Source organism: Schistocerca gregaria, chromosome X (assembly GCF_023897955.1).
Source record: "Schistocerca gregaria isolate iqSchGreg1 chromosome X, iqSchGreg1.2, whole genome shotgun sequence".
NCBI classification, from domain to species: Eukaryota; Metazoa; Arthropoda; class Insecta; order Orthoptera; family Acrididae; genus Schistocerca; species Schistocerca gregaria.
Genome location: NC_064931.1, coordinates 300430349 through 300445165, shown reverse-complemented (window position 1 = coordinate 300445165; position 14817 = coordinate 300430349).

Sequence of the window (14817 nt, the reverse complement as noted above, 5' to 3'; positions counted from 1 at the left end):
GCCTGCTATTCAGACCCTCTACTCGGCTCTGAACCAGAGGCCCGCAATTCGTCCTGTCGACTATGCTGCAAATGGTGAGCCCTTCTTTATCTTTCAAACACGACTTGGAGCCTGTACCACTTCCGACAGCCACTCGCAAGCACAGAGAATCTCTTTCTATCCGAAGCGGCAGACGTCTTTGGTTCTGTCATGAGCCACCACCTGTAGCTTGTTGCATTCTGTGTTCGTATGGAATCTGGAAGGACTCGTTCCACGTCTGGAATGACTCCACCCGATATGCACACGGATTGCATACTAGCTTCCCTACCCTCCTTGGCAGCCATGCCCCTAAGGGTTTCCATTATGCACCAAATATTGGAGCTCCCAACAACCAACAATCCACGCTCTGTGACTGTACGAATCTTACAGCCTGAGAAGTTTCCTCCGAAATACGACAAGGGACTGCGTCTAGCTGAGACACATTGTCAGTCGGGAACCGCGCGACAGCTACGGTCGCAGGTTCGAATCCTGCCTCGGGCATGGATGTGTGTGATGTCCTTAGGTTAGTTAGGTTTAAGTAGTTCTAAGTTCTAGGGGACAGATGACCACAGACGTTAAGTCCCATAGTGCTCAGAGCCATTAGAACCATTTGTTTTTGCTGAACATCCCTTGGATCCCCTCAGCCGGTCCTGATGCCCGTCCACTGTAGCCTCAAGCTGTGTAACCAAACCAACATAGCCAGCACCTGCGAGCGAAGTGTCACCAACTCAGAACGCATTCTCACACAGTAATCACAGCCCTACCTATACTACAGTCAGTAGAAAATTACACTACTTAGACACACACACGACTGTCGACACGCACTGAGGAAGTCTACTTTACACACTAACGAAAGTGCAAGAACTATGTCTATTAAATTAGATTAACACGAAGAGATTCAAAAACGAAAGTACCAAAGCACTAAATAATTCTCTCCTGCTAAGGAACTTGTAAAATGCACAAAATCGGTTACTTTCCGATATGAACAAAAACGCGAGAACTGTGCCTATTAATGGTAAATAAACACGCAGATCTTCCGTGAATGTGAGGAATAACTCACAGGATGAACATTCTATTGAGGATAGTACATGAATTGATAAAAAAACCTAAAAAGATGAAAGTATTCTGTGCAGGAAATAGGAGACTGGCGACTAAATTAGCACCATAATTAGGGAGAACATAATAGACCAGATGAAGTAATGTCACTAATTTTGGAATAGAATAACGCAGACGGCCGAAGGAATGAGTATACAAGACGCATACATAAAGAGAGCATTTCCCGACAAAAGAAGTCTTCTAGGCCAGAAAGAAATTTCTGAGAATGTACACCTCGAGTACAGCTCTTTATGGTAGTGATTCGTGGAATGGGAAAATAATAAGGGCAGAAGTGTTTGGGATGTGGTGATGCTGAAAACTAAGTAGACCGATAAGACATTAAATGAGAAGGTTCTGAAGAGAATCGTCATGGAAGCAAATAGGTATAAAACACTAACAGGAAGAAGGGATAGGAAGATAAACCCTGTTTGAAGGATTCAAGGAATGGCTTCCACAGGACTAGAGAGCACCAGAAAATTGTAGGGCAACACAGTGCTTAGAAAAGAGGAGGGATAAAACAACCTTAGAATAAGATCATCGAATCGAGCAAAACTTTCTAAATAACCATAGGCCGAAAAAGCACCAATCTAGAGCTACGACCATAAAGCAACAGGCAATCAGCGACAAGTGAATAGAAGTGTGTGTACTTAAACTAAATTGCCACAGTTAATGCCTGTTACGCTAAACAGTGCAGATACTAATTTAATTATCTGATGATTATGGCTTCAGTTTAACAAAAATAGGTCGACTTTGAACTACTAATCATAGCTGGTTACGTTAGACGAAATTTTCTATGATGTTATCTGGCTAAAGCTTGACTATTAAATCAACAAAAACTCAGTAATGTACTTAATTTTTTTTAAATAATAAGCTGTTCTGCACAAACAGAGCTGAAGTAAGATAGTCACATGAGGTACATCCAGGTGCAATGTTAAGAATTTGATCTTTTCGATCTACGCAATAGAAATCTCCACCTATGATTCTAATTTGACTTGTTGTCGCTAATAGCAATAAAATTTTTTTTCTAATAAACTGTTTTCTGTATATGCTATGGTATACTCCAGATGGAGTGTGAATATTGTAAATTACTGACGCAAAAAACTGGCTTCCGCATTGCCAGGTTACCACGGGTCTGACTGGAATTCCAGGAAAGCGACCGGACTCAATTTGTCATGCTCACGGCTCATACGCACAGAGTGACATATTTTGGGATCGACGTTGACGTCCCCTCCGTCACGCTTCGATGTATTCACGTGTAGTTTCAAGTCAACAGCGTTGTGCGACACGCAGGGGGTACGGCGCCTACATATTTCGTTATGACACAAATGAACTCCGCAGGAAGGAATGTTATTTTCGAAGTACACAGACTGTGAATTTCCCCCACTGTAAGTTGACGATAAAATCAAGGAGGAAGTGTAAGCATGTATCGAGTAGCACTGATATCGATTATGATAACATCGCTATTGTCGCTTCTTTTGTTTTTGTCTTGCAGAACGAGATAGGAGTCAGGTGGTGTTTAACCGTGTGTGTGGTCTGAAGATGTTAAGGAATCAGGTTAAGAGAACAAGTAAATTTTGTGACTATAAAGGTGTTTGATGCTGTGTAATCATTCGTGTACCTTAGGAGATGTAATCCGCGGTTCACGAAGTCAAAACCACGAGAACAATCGCGAGCACATGGTTAGATGCCCGCGAGCATCTCATCCGCGCCGGTAAATTAAACTTGGATTACCTATATTGCCACGAACGCCTCATGTGGATTGCAGTGTAGGATGATGTATTGTGATGTAGTGTTACTGTATGTATCAGTGTATCAACATATTTGTTATTTTGTGAAGAGTGTAACAGTGCAGCCCTGTGTAGTGCAAGTGTTAAAAAATACATCAACAGATTATACTAGGCTAAAACTTGAATTTTGGTAGTTGGCACTCCTTTGTTCCCTTTGTTAGTTATCATTTATTACAGCAATACTGAAGCTGCTGTTCCTAGACTGCAAGGGAAGAAGCGAACGACGATTGCGTTTACGAGGTGAGTGGGTACGATTAGCAAACTCAGACGGAACTATAACCCCACCCTTCCCCATTCGCTTACAGAAGTCAGTAAGGGGAACGAGAAAGGAGAGGGAGAGACGCTCTTGCGAGTACGGCAGAGATTGGCCTGTAGAAATCATGAATTCAGCCAATCACGACAGTGATAACTTAAGTCCCCGGCTAAAGTGAGGACTGGAAGGAGAAACGAGGTTTCTATACGAAGATGGAAGACAAGATTTGGGATTTTTCTACGGTATGTAGTGGAGTGTGGGAGTCTGTCATCTGAAGCTAAGGGAAACGCATGGAGCCGAGAAGGAACGCACAACCGCAGACGCATCCTCCGGAAGCACGCCAGAAGGCAGTGACCGACTACAGGTGTAGTGCATGTTCAGTGACAGGTCATTGGCACACTGAGCTGGACATTGGACGTAATCGGTAGTCGCAGCTTTCCTCTCGGAGGGCGAGCTTCGTAATTCATTCCCCTGCTTCCTACCTAGTTCAAGCGACCCTCACAGCACCGAAAATTCTTACTCAGTTATTTAATTAACTGGTTATGTTCTCCACGATAAATGTTACCTTCTTTACATCTCATCTCAAATTTTCTGCCTAACTCCTACCACAGCTCTAATAAAAATGTTTATCTAATGTTAAATGTAGGTCTGGCCCCCACGGCTGAAAGTAAAGAGACTATATAGGGGTCATGGGAAGCGTGGGGCAAACTTAAGGTCAGTGTTATTCCCTTGAGGTAACCACTACCATTGCAGGATCAACTATTCAAATATATTTGTCCGCACAGCAGTGCATCCCTCAACATTCAGTGTTACTGTTAACTGAAAAGTATATCTTCTGTTATCTGAATGGCTGAATCATCTTATTATTAAATATTAAGGTTAAGAATGGTCTCGTATCTGGAAATGTTACTATTATCCTGTAAAAACTATTAATTTACATCAGCCTGGATTCCTTGTTTACTATACGTTCCGCCTGCAAATACTCCACACAAACACAGAGAGCATAAGTTAGGCGCTACCCATGCTTAATAACAATTGCGTGAACCCCTGTACCATCACGCACTATCGAATGCATCTCGAAAAATACACTATGTGATAAAGAGTATACGTACATCTAGTGTAATGCATAAATGATCACTAGATATCCTGAGACGCAGAACCGCGAGTATGAAAGGAGGAGAATGCGGGGAGTGTTGTGTTGTCAACAAAGGAACAGCAACGGCAGAATGCGTCGGTCAGGAGAGATAGGTGAGTTCGAACGTGATGTTGTCATTGGATGTCAGCTGCGTAACAAACCCATCACGGGTATTTCAACCCTATTAAAGCTGCACAAGTCGACTGTTGGTGATATGACTGTGAAGTGGAAATGCACAGGAACAACCACAGCTAAACCAAATCCAGATAGACGTTATGTACTCACAGACAGGGACTGCAGAGCGCTGTGGAAGTTGGTTGGAAAGGTCGGGGGTTTTGTTGAATGCCTGAAGAGCTTTAGCAGCCATCATGTTTAGTTCTTAAGAAAACGCTGAATACGGAAGGATACGAACACGTTTTACAACTTTGTGTACTGCATACAGTAGAGGAACAGTTTGGAAACAATGTTTGCTTGTACCAGCATGACAACACCCTGTCATGAAACATCGTCTGTGTGGGGCAATGGTATGTGGACAACAACATTTCTGAAATGAACTGGCCTGCCCTATACCGAAAGGTTATATACTATTATGGAGTACAAACCTAATCCTGCATAATTAATCTTTACTTTTATAACGTCTACGCATGTTAAGATGGATTCTGCTTCCCCTTTTGTTTCTTCAGTGATTTTTGTACACATTTCATTATCTTCAAGCTTCACATAATGCTTGATACTTAAGAAAACGTAGTGTAAACGCAACTCCTGGTCTCTAAGTTTAATCCACTCCAAACGGTCACTGATCTAAGTAAGATACTTTTGTTAGCATTAAGCAAGAGGAACGAGCATACTTGAAGATAGGATTTACCATTATTTACTCTACTTTCGCGAAGCTGTTACGCTCACAGTCCGCAGCTCGTGGTCGTGCGGTAGCGTTCTCGCTTCCCGCGCACGGGTTCCGGGGTTCGATTCCCGGCGGGGTCAGGGATTTTCTCTGCCTCGTGATGACTGGATGTTGTGTGATGTCCTTAGGTTAGTTAGGTTTAAGTAGTTCTAAGTTCTAGTGGACTGATGACCATAGATGTTAAGTCCCATAGTGCTCACAGCCATTTTTTTTTTGTTGTGCTCACAAGGGGCAGTCAAATTAAAACGAGACTTGTGGGTAAAAGTAAGTAAACTCTTTATAATTTCAAAAGTAGTTGCCGTAAGTCTTAATATATTTATCCCATTATGAGAGAAAACAGTCAGTGGCATCATGGAAGAATTTTTGCGGTTGCCCACGGAACCATGATTGTAGCCAAATCGAAGTTCACAAACGTCTTTCTTCAGGGTTACAAAAATATGCGGCCGGGGTGGCCGTGCGGTTCTAGGCGCTACAGTCTGGAGCCGAGCTACCGCTACGGTCGCAGGTCCGAATCGTGCCTCGGGCATGGATGTGTGTGATGTCCTTGGGTTAGTTAGGTGTAATTAGTTTTAAGTTCTAGGCGAATGATAACCTTAGACGTTAAGTCGCATAGTGCTCAGAGCCCAGAGCCATAAAAACATGGAAATCGCATTGGGAGAAATAGGGACTGTATGGAGGATGTGTAAGGGGCTTCCCATTAAAACTTCTGCAGCGTGATAGAGAGAACATTGGTGACATGTTGGCCCACCCAAATGTTGTCAAGGCTATTTCGAGTACGGTGCAGAAGTTTCGCTGGGAAGTCCTCACCCGATTTTTCATTAAAGCCTTGACCGTCTTGCCTCACAGTCGGATAAATATATTAACAATATGATAATTTCTTTTTAAATAATAAATAGTTAACAGTTGGCTAGTTTTCATTTGACCACCCATCGTGGATAATGCATTTAGTATTCTGTGCGATGATGGCTTAGCAACAGCTTCGTGCTCCGCCAGTCCTCTCAAAACGAGACTGCGTTTAGCTTTACCAGCTGTTCGTTACATTCGTTTACTGTAAGTTGCAGTAGAACGCTGTACCCGGAAATGCGAACAAATGTACAAAGTTGTCGCTATAAGAGTCTCCTAACATACACACACACACACACACACACACACACACACACACACACACACACACAAATGCATCAGCCACAGAGCTGACTAAGGTCAGGAATAAAGAATCGTAGGCACCGTGGAATTTGAGTAGACGGTTGTGTATTGTGTGTTAGAAGAATTATTAAATTTCCCGTATAATGAACGTGTCAAGCAAATGCATGCAGTATGTACAGTAGTGTTGGAATAGCTATAAAAAGCAAAGTTTGCAAACAGTAAGATCATATGCTTTCGAACCCAGACCTACGCTATCTCAGTAGGCTGTCCACGACATTATCACAGTACGAAATACCTACAATTTTTGTTGTTCACAAGTGAGGCCTCTTTGACTCTGATTGTGTTTCCAACTACCGCAACAGTTATGTCTGGAGTGATTAACGTCCATACGCCAAGTTCATCTCAGATCAATACCACTATTTGGAAATTTGTAAATTTATGGTAAGTTCTATGGGACCAAACTGCAGAGCTTACACACTACCTAATTTAACGCTAAGGACAACGAACACCCATGCCCGAGGTAGGGCTCGAACCTCCGACGTGAGGAAGCCTCGCGAACGGTGACAAGTCGCCTCAGACTGCACAGCTACCCCGCGTGGCTCTACCATAAATTCTCTGTTATTTTGTGGATTGGAAATGTGCAACGTAAGTTAGCAGCACATTATTTGCTGTAATATCTTCTAAATGGAACTCATTAAATCGTGATCATTCGAAAAGTGTTGCAGGGCAAAATTACATACTGGGCACAGCTGAGTAAAACTGAGATACTTACCACGGATAATGCAAGAGGCTGCTGAAGCAGATCAGACCGGAGGCGACTGGGCGCTGTTATATCAGAGACTGCTTGCTGACACAGTAATAACTGGCACTACGATGCAAGGCAACAGCAACATCGCAGGGCCAGCCGAGAAAACACTGTAATGTTATGTACGCAGCAGAAAGACAGAGCCATTACAGCGTTGGTGACCTGATTGCGGCACATCCAAACTCTGGTTCTGTTGCTGCTTACAAGACATAAATCGATGCTATACCAAAAGGGACGACCCAAGTCCATATCAATCAGGACCGGCCACAGTCTGCCACACTCCACGCGTGCCGAGTGTGCTGACAGTGTGCGGGCCAAGGCTCGATCTGTCTCGGATTTGCTTCGTACTTCTCGGAAGTACCCGATACAGTGTGACATTTCATTTAGTATTCCCGTGCAGCACTTTTCGATCAGCCCAACTCTCTTCAGTTCTGCAGAATTGCGGTGTCAGCGCTTTTCACCTTTCGATATTTGTTCGTAATATGAAGAACGCACACAGATCCGTTGGCTATTTTCACAAAAAGAGATAGTCTAGTGACGTATCATCACAAGCCTTTAAAAGTGAATGGTAACGACAGAGGAGAGGGATGAGAATTCTCAGTATATATTATGCAGTCACATTAGAGGCAGATGCTACAAATTTGCCATGAAATGACATTACAATAACTTGCAGAAGAATTTAAAGGTTTAATTCACAATGAAATAGCAAGAAACTATAACTAACTACAGACGTGATTCATTGTTCTGTGCATCAAGAAACACTTTCAGCTAAATTTGCAGGCATGCAGCACGCGAAGGAATTCATGGTACGAATATTGAGTTGTTGGATAACAATGACAAAATCGATGCTTCAAGTTATTTTTTAGGTAGAAGCGTGGCACACATTCAAGATTTACATAGAGGTTACTAGGTTCAGTGAGTGTTGATAGTTTTGTCTCTGGCGAAGTAGATCTGGCAAAAGGATTTTTGACTCCCAGTTTCGATGTCTTGGACAAGGATGATTTAGATAGGATGAGTGGAGACTTTTGCTGCAAACAAACGATCAATATACTTGCACTATACGAGAAAGTACATATAAGAGGGAAAGCACATAAGCCGGCCGTGGTGGCCGTGTGGTTCTAGGCACTTCAGTCCGGAACCGCGTGACTGCTACGGTCGCAGGTTCGAATTGTGCCTCTGGCATGGATGTGTGTGATGTCCTTAGGTTAGTTAGGTTTAAGTAGTTCTAACTTCTAGGGGACTAATGACCTCAGATGTTGAGTCCCATAGTGCTCAGAGCCATTTGAACCATTTGAAAGCACATAAGAGGGACAGACAGGACAGATATGCAAGCATTGATAAAATGGTTTGGGAACTTATTCTGTCATAATTAACCATTATCAGCGACACCTATGACACAGCAAAATATCCTGATGGAGACAATGCTCCTGTATAAAAGATATCATGCAGAATACCTTGATGCTTTAACCAGTAATGGAGAAATTCATTAATCAACAACAAAAGATGGCATTATAAGGTGAATGATAGCCCATGGCGAACATTCATTGTCACTGTTCCAAAGAAATCATTAGATAAGGTGAAGAAATACATGTTTTGTTATGATTACTGACATCTGAATGTAAGAACTACATATACTGAACATAACAAAAACATTAGACAATCCATGTCTATGTTAATACTTCTCTATGATGGAATTAAAGAGTGGCTGTCAGCAAGTGGATGTGATCCCTGAACACCAGCCAAATACTGCATTTACTTTTCTATGGGAATACTACCAATATTAATGAATGCTGCTTGAGTTTAAGACTGGACCAGCCACAATGCAGAGGTTATTAGATGGAGGGCTAAGTGGTTTGAAGCTGCATCACTGTATGGCCTATTTAGACCATATCATTGAGTTTTTCAAGGTTTTTATGAATATGCCCTACAACTGGAGTAAGTCTTTAAAAGATTGTGTTTGGCTTGATTAACATCAAGTATTCTAAAGTGTCAAATGATATCAACAGAGGTAAATTATCTAGGTCTTTTGATTAGCTAATAAGGCATAAAAACAGTCAGTGATTTCTTGCCAACTGCTAACAGTGAAACGCCTTAAATAATTTTTAGGTTTAACTACTATAGAAAATTTGTCAACGGATTTGTTAAAAATGGTGTAAAATTCCATTGGATAGCAGACTGTTAGACTGCAATTCAGAAATTTTAAGAGATGTTAACAACTAACCAATACTGATATTTCTGGGTTTTAAGAAAGAGCTCATTTTGTCCTGTTGAGCGAGCAATGCGGAAATAGGATGCATTCTAAGTCAGGATGTGAATGGCAAGAAACAATCAGTAGCATATGCACTCAGGTAGTTAAATAAGGCTAAATGGAATTGCTCAACAATGGGGAGGGAGATAATGAGCGTCATATGTGGCGTTTCCTATTTTCGCCATTACTTGTATGGTAGGAAATTCAAAGCTGTAATGAACCATGTGGCATTAACAGGGCTATTATTCTTGAAGGAGTCTTTCAGCAGATTAAATCATTGGGCACTGAAGCTGAGTGCATTTGATTATCAGGTAGAGCACAAACCTGTAGGAATCATAGCAATGCTGATGGCTTAAGTAGAAAGACTAAGGGCATACTAGCATCTGGTAGGAGCATTGCAGAGTGGCACATTGTACAGACTGCCAGCAATTTAGTACATTTCCATAGTTCAATGTGAACAATGGACTGTTGTGTAGGATGATGAGGTTTGGCCCACGAATTGTGATACCCGAGGCTCTGAGGCACAAAGTGTTAAGGAAGCACACAATGACATTTTAGAAGGTTGTGGAGGATGAAGGATAACTGATCACTGTTACTGATGAAGGACAAGTAGACAGGACATGATCCATTATGTGAGGAGTGGAATACCATGTGTCCAACACGCCAATCTCAGTCATCAATGAATACCACTGCAAAGATTACATGAGGCATTGAAGTCATTTGAAATGGTGGTAATGGATATTTTGGGCCCATTGAACATAACTCCAATGTGTAACAGCTATCTGTCAACCATAATAGATCACTTTTCATGTTACATTACAATGGTTGCCATCTTGAATCAAAAAGTGTGTACTCTGCACAGGAAATGGTAACCGACTGGTTATTAAAATGTGGCGTTCCCAACACAATAATTACAGATCTGGGCACTAACTTCATGTCAGAGCTGATGAAGCAGCTGTGCCACCTAATGTGTATCTGTAAACTAAGAAGCAGTCTCTTCCACCCTCTGTCAACTAAAAGAGCACATTATGTCCATTGTACTGTTGGTAAAATATTTAGTTATTATTTGAGAAGGCATTACAATGAGTGTGACATTTACTTACTCTATGTTACAGCTGTGTACAACTCTAAAGTACATGACAACATTTTGTTCACACACTATGAGGTAGTATACGGTAGGAAGATGCTATCACCCTTTGTGGTTATTAAGCCTAAAGGTGTGAAAAATGGAAAGTCAGTGAAGAAGGTGCAAAGATGAGCATACACTGGCTTTACCTCATGTTTGCTCCAGAGCTAGCGATAGTGAACTGTTACGAACAAGGACCACTGAAGGCAGTGACAAGGTTACAGTTGCAAAAAAGTGGAATATTAGTCAATGGTACGAACTGTGATATACTGAATACAGCTTTCTGGCTCACAGCTATGATCGCAGGAAGAACCGTAATGAATCTGAGGCGACCTACATTGAGTTGGTCATTAAAACAATTAGACGTTTTGTCAACTCTGAATCTGACCTACTGAAATGGTACCCTATATCTAAACCTCCTTGATCCATTGAATATTTTTATAGCTCCACAGAATGGTCAGGCTGCCGCAGAGCAAATGTTTCAGCATATACAGCAGTATCACGATAAGCAGCATAAAAACAGTATGACCATTAACATCTCGATTTCTAATATTGCTTTGTGTAACTTGCATCTAGCTCAGATGGAAATATGCCCATCACCATAAAGTCCCACTATGTTTGTTATCAGTGGACTGGGTTACCTGTAGCAAACAATGGTTAGTTAAGTAGATATTAAATAAGAAACTACCTGATAAACAAGGAGAATTTATTGTTAAGTGATCGTTGAGAAACCATTTGGAAAGCGAGACTTTTATGACGTTCTTCTACTAATATATGAGTAATGGTCAGTGGTATCATATTACTGTCGAGAAACAAAGAAAAAGTGAAGCGGAGTAATTGTAGGAAATATCAGTCAAAATTAAGAAACTGGCAGTGAACAGTATGGTTTAAGTTGAACTAGTGTAAGCCAGAAAATCAAATGTATTGTGCGTAATTATCAGCTTGTAAAATACGGGGCAAGGCTATGAAAATTACCACGAACTGGATCCATTGGACCAGATCTCCTGATGAATGGACTTACTTTGCACCACAGAATAATTTACTGGGCGCAGCTGAGGAAAACAGAACAGTTGTCACAGCTGATGCAAGAGGCTGTGGAAGCAAGTCAGACCAGAGCTGACCATACACTGCTACATCAGGGACCGCCTCCTGATACAACAAACATTACCGCTACGACGCCAGGCAATTACCATATCGCTGCAGCGTTGGTGACCTGATTGCTTCACATCGTAGCCATGGTTTTTTGTAGCTTATGTGTCATAAACCCGTGTTGTAGCAAAAAAAGGACGAACCAAGTACATAAAAACATTCGTTATTTTTAGTAAGGTGTCGCAGTCTACCACCTACCAGTCAGGATAGGGGCCCTACAATGGTCTACCAGTCTACATGGATCAACCAGTCATCACGTCCGGATTCGCAGGCTGCTAGCTCCGTTTGTGCTGCTTGCGCCAAGTCCAATGCTGTAAACTTAGCTGGGGGCCTACTTCAGTTGCTGCTAGAGGTTTGTAGCTCGAACCCCGGACCATGTAGCCATTCAGTTGTCATCGCCCGTGCAAGCAAACTCCTTGCTACCTGCCCCTGCTTGTGTTGGCAGCCACTGCTGCTTCAGTGAAGCCATCTCATTCATCTTGGGTCGACAGCATGAGTCTGCCCGTCTCAGCATGCTACATCCTGGGCTGTCGGAGAGTCTCGTTGCCATCATCGCCACCAGCTTCTCAACTCTGCAAGCTACTAGGCCGTCCGCTGACAGCTGCGCCTCCTTGCAGGCCGTACACAGTTTACATCCAAGTGCCCTTCATTTCTCCATTTATCATCACGACTGTTGTAGTTGCTGGACAATAACTGAATGTTTCAACAACGTTGTTTTTTGTTAACATGTCAGACGATACCTAGAGCGTCCACTCACTGTTCTATTGCCCAGGGTGGTGGACTATTGGCCTCCTGATATCTGCAAACTCGTTCATACCACCCACGGTAGAGGTCCTACGACCGCTGACACTATAGTTGATAGTGACCTTCTTATTCTCGAGAGAATTTGATTTCAAAATGACGGCGCACCATCATACTTCATGTATTAATGTCCTTGAGAACCTGAACGAAAAAGAGGATCATTTCTCATGGTCAGCGAATTTGCCCAGTCTTCCTAACATGCCTGTTTCTATAGACTGACATGAACTGTAATGTGAAACACTAGCCTATACTGCAGATGAACCGGCTGGTACAGAATAGCTCCGTGTCTCATCACACAACGTATTTAAGAGAGGTTGAAAAGGTTTTGTAAGCAGTTGTAATTCATGCACTGAGATTGGGGTCAGTTTGAAGAGATGTCAGTAGCTTAAGCTGTTACTATAAATCGCAAGTTGTTTGTGTGAGTGGAAAACTAAATATTTATTTCTAGTCATTAGTTCCTCACCTGAAAGTACTCAGTTTAGGCACATCTGTCACTTTCACGGTTTCGTTCCTACACATTTTAGACACCTTGTGCACTCCTGACCATTAATACCGCAAAACATTCAAAGTGGCTTGCAACAGTCATCAAGTTGGGATGGAGTCTACTATATGCTCGGATATGCAAATGATTATCTATCATTTCAGCACAGCCGCGGAGAAATGGCTGGAGTAACGCCATCTACACTCCTGGAAATGGAAAAAAGAACACATTGACACCGGTGTGTCAGACCCACCATACTTGCTCCGGACACTGCGAGAGGGCTGTACAAGCAATGATCACACGCACGGCACAGCGGACACACCAGGAACCGCGGTGTTGGCCGTCGAATGGCGCTAGCTGCGCGGCATTTGTGCACCGCCGCCGTCAGTGTCAGCCAGTTTGCCGTGGCATACGGAGCTCCATCGCAGTCTTTAACAGTGGTAGCATGCCGCGACAGCGTGGACGTGAACCGTATGTGCAGTTGACGGACTTTGAGCGAGGGCGTATAGTGAGCATGCGGGAGGCCGGGTGGACGTACCGCCGAATTGCTCAACACGTGGGGCGTGAGGTCTCCACAGTACATCGATGTTGTCGCCAGTGGTCGGCGGAAAGTGCACGTGCCCGTCGACCTGGGACCGGACCGCAGCGACGCACGGATGCACGCCAAGACCGTAGGATCCTACGCAGTGCCGTAGGGGACCGCACCGCCACTTCCCAGCAAGTTAGGGACACTGTTGCTCCTGGGGTATCGCCGAGGACCATTCGCAACCATCTCATGAAGCTGGGCTACGGTCCCGCACACCGTTAGGCCGTCTTCCGCTCACGCTCCAACATCGTGCAGCCCGCCTCCAGTGGTATCGCGACAGGCGTGAATGGAGGGACGAATGGAGACGTGTCGTCTTCAGCGATGAGAGTCGCTTCTGCCTTGGTGCCAATGATGGTCGTATGCGTGTTTGGCGCCGTGCAGGTGAGCGCCACAATCAGGACTGCATACGACCGAGGCACACAGGGCCAACACCCGGCATCATGGTGTGGGGAGCGATCTCCTACACTGGCCGTACACCTCTGGTGATCGTCGAGGGGACACTGAATAGTGCACGGTACATCCAAACCGTCATCGAACCCATCGTTCTACCATGCCTAGACCGGCAAGGGAACTTGCTGTTCCAACAGGACAATGCACGTCCGCATGTATCCTGTGCCACCCAACGTGCTCTAGAAGGTGTAAGTCAACTACCCTGGCCAGAAAGATCTCCGGATCTGTCCCCCATTGAGCATGTTTGGGACTGTATGAAGCGTCGTCTCACGCGGTCTGCACGTCCAGCACGAACGCTGGTCCAACTGAGGCGCCAAGTGGAAATGGCATGGCAAGCCGTTCCACAGGACTACATCCAGCATCTCTACGATCGTGTCCATGAGAGAATAGCAGCATGCATTGCTGTGAAAGGTGGATATACACTGTACTAGTGGCGACATTGTGCATGCTCTGTTGCCTGTGTCTATGTGCCTGTGGTTCTGTCAGTGTGATCATGTGATGTATCTGACCCCCTTCCTGGGACAGTGAATTCACGGTGTTCTTATTTCAATTTCCAGGAGTGTATATTCCGTAAATACTACGCAGCGGGCTTCACATTTATAAACCCCACTTTAATGCTGATTGTTAGTGCTAAGATCGTAGTATGGCTTGTGTAAGTAAGCGCACATGTTAGAATTCGACAGCAGCTGGATCGTAACCTGTCGGACTGGTTTTATCTTCTGTCGAAGTGGTGCTCAAGTTGGTTAGAATCCCACTTCCATCAAAATAATAATTAATACTCCGTACTTCGTTCTAAAATGTCGCTGGCGGCAGGCAAATGTTCAGTTCTGCTTTAT